This window comes from Phallusia mammillata, chromosome 6 (genome assembly GCF_965637545.1).
Source record: "Phallusia mammillata chromosome 6, kaPhaMamm4.hap1.1, whole genome shotgun sequence".
Lineage (NCBI taxonomy): Eukaryota > Metazoa > Chordata > Ascidiacea > Phlebobranchia > Ascidiidae > Phallusia > Phallusia mammillata.
Window position 1 is genome coordinate 22,355,760 of NC_137257.1, and position 2,500 is coordinate 22,358,259.

At 57.3% G+C, this 2,500-nt stretch overlaps 2 non-coding genes and 1 pseudogene across 2 annotated transcripts in view; all 3 read left to right on the top strand.

The window, feature by feature from the left end:
- The window catches only part of LOC145235417 (small subunit ribosomal RNA), a 1,824-nt gene extending 269 nt beyond the window's left edge, over nt 1–1,555 (top strand). The window contains exon 1 of the ribosomal RNA XR_013861914.1: nt 1–1,555. This exon is cut by the window's left edge and continues 269 nt beyond it. This is a non-coding gene — a ribosomal RNA (small subunit ribosomal RNA).
- A 301-nt stretch (nt 1,556–1,856) lies between these two features.
- On the top strand, nt 1,857–2,010 carry LOC145234983 (5.8S ribosomal RNA). Its single transcript, XR_013861497.1, has one exon. It is a non-coding gene; the product is annotated as a 5.8S ribosomal RNA (ribosomal RNA).
- Nucleotides 2,011–2,329: 319 nt separating this feature from the next.
- The window catches only part of LOC145234939 (large subunit ribosomal RNA), a 5,836-nt pseudogene continuing 5,665 nt past the window's right edge, over nt 2,330–2,500 (top strand).

Sequence of the window (2,500 nt, forward strand, 5' to 3'; positions counted from 1 at the left end):
AACTCAGCGGATCGCACGGTCTCGCACCGGCGACGGATCATTCAAGTGTCTGCCCTATCAACTTTCGTCGGTAGGGTATCGGCCTACCGAGGTTCTTACGGGTGACGGGGAATCAGGGTTCGATTCCGGAGAGGGAGCCTGAGAAACGGCTACCACATCCAAGGAAGGCAGCAGGCGCGCAAATTACCCATTCCCGACGCGGGGAGGTAGTGACGAAAAATAACAATACAGGACTCTAAACGAGGCCCTGTAATTGGAATGAGCACACTTTAAAACCTTTAACGAGTATCCATTGGAGGGCAAGTCTGGTGCCAGCAGCCGCGGTAATTCCAGCTCCAAAAGTGTATATTTAAGTTGTTGCGGTTAAAAAGCTCGTAGTTGGATCTTGGGCGCAGGCGGCCGGTCCGTCGCAAGGCGTGCACTGGCCGCACCTGGCCCTCACCCCCGGCGCTCCGCCGGTGCCCTTGACTGAGTGTCGGCGGCGGCCGGGACGTTTACTTTGAAAAAATTAGAGTGTTCAAAGCAGGCGGCTCGCCTGAATAATGGTGCATGGAATAATGGAATAGGACCTCGGTTCTATTTTGTTGGTTTTCGGAGCGCGAGGTAATGATTAAGAGGGACGGACGGGGGCATTCGTACTGTGCCGCTAGAGGTGAAATTCTTGGATCGGCGCAAGACGAGCGACTGCGAAAGCATTTGCCAAGAATGTTTTCTTTAATCAAGAGCGAAAGTCAGAGGTTCGAAGACGATCAGATACCGTCCTAGTTCTGACTATAAACGATGCCAACCAGCGATCGGGGGGCGTTAGTTTGACGACCTCCCCGGCAGCTTGCGGGAAACCAAAGTCTTTGGGTTCCGGGGGAAGTATGGTTGCAAAGCTGAAACTTAAAGGAATTGACGGAAGGGCACCACCAGGCGTGGAGCCTGCGGCTTAATTTGACTCAACACGGGGAATCTCACCCGGCCCGGACACAGTGAGGATTGACAGATTGAGAGCTCTTTCTTGATTCTGTGGGTGGTGGTGCATGGCCGTTCTTAGTTGGTGGAGCGATTTGTCTGGTTAATTCCGATAACGAACGAGACTCTGGCTTGCTAACTAGTTACGCGACCCGATCGGTCGGCGTTTAACTTCTTAGAGGGACTAGTGGCGTTTAGCCACACGAGATTGAGCAATAACAGGTCTGTGATGCCCTTAGATGTTCGGGGCCGCACGCGCGCTACACTGACCGGATCAGCGTGTGCTCGCCTTGGCCGAAAGGTCCGGGTAACCCGCTGAACCCCGGTCGTGCTAGGGATAGGGAATTGCAATTGTTTCCCTTGAACGAGGAATGCCCAGTAAGCGCGAGTCATCAGCTCGCGTTGATTACGTCCCTGCCCTTTCTACACACCGCCCGTCGCTACTACCGATTGAATGGTTTAGTGAGGTCCTCCGATTGGACCTGGCGCGGTCGGCAACGGCCGGGCCGGTGTCCGAGAAGACGATCTAACTTGATCATTTAGAGGAAGTAAAAGTCGTAACAAGGTTTCCGTAGGTGAACCTGCGGAAGGATCATTAACGGTCGACGTTGGGCGTCAGCGCACAACGGTCGAGGCGAGGCTCGAGAAACGGCTGCGACCGCACGTGCGTCACTCCAATGTGCGCGCGTGCGCGACCGCCCGAACGGCGAAGGTGCCCCGGCTGCTGCCGGGATCCCAACGCCACCGGTCACCTGGTAAATTGCGCGCCGAGTGCCAGCTCCGCGAAGCCGGCTTCATGCGTCGGCGAACCGACTAGGTCGGGTCGACCGCTCGGCGCCAGTAATTTTCGAATGCTACCACATTGTGCGCGGCGCAGTGCAGAACAAATGTCAATCGAGGGCTCTTGGCGGTGGATCACTCGGCTCGCGAGTCGATGAAGGACGCAGCTAGCTGCGTGAATTAATGTGAATTGCAGGACACATTGAGCATCGACGTTCTGAACGCAAATTGCGGCGTCGGGTCAATCCCGGAGCCGCGCCCGCCTCAGGGTCGCGTTTCAAACGCTCCCGCGCGGTTTGTCTCCCCTAAAAAGGAGAAGCCGCGTCGGGCTGGTGCGGTGTCGGCTGGCGGTCCGTACGGGCGCGCTGGTCGTCCCGCTTATGACAGCACGAACTGCCTTCTGCGTGCAATTTGGGTTGCGACGCGGCACGGCGACGCAGGCGAGCGAGTCTCGCGAGTCGGCCTCGAAGAGGACTGCGGCTCGCGAGCTCGCCCTGCCAGTCAAGCGCCCGCCGTCTAATGCCCGTCGCAGAACGCCCGCCGCCGCGGTAGGCTGGTCGTCGACGAACGCCTGGAGCTGGGCTCCAATTTTCGGCCTGAGGTCGGACGAGGTTACCCGCTGAATTTAAGCATATTACTAAGCGGAGGAAAAGAAACTAACGAGGATTCCCTCAGTAACGGCGAGTGAAGCGGGATGTGCCCATCGCCGAATCCGCGTGCTCTCGAGGCGCTCGGAATTGTGGCGTAAAGAATTCGCTTCGGT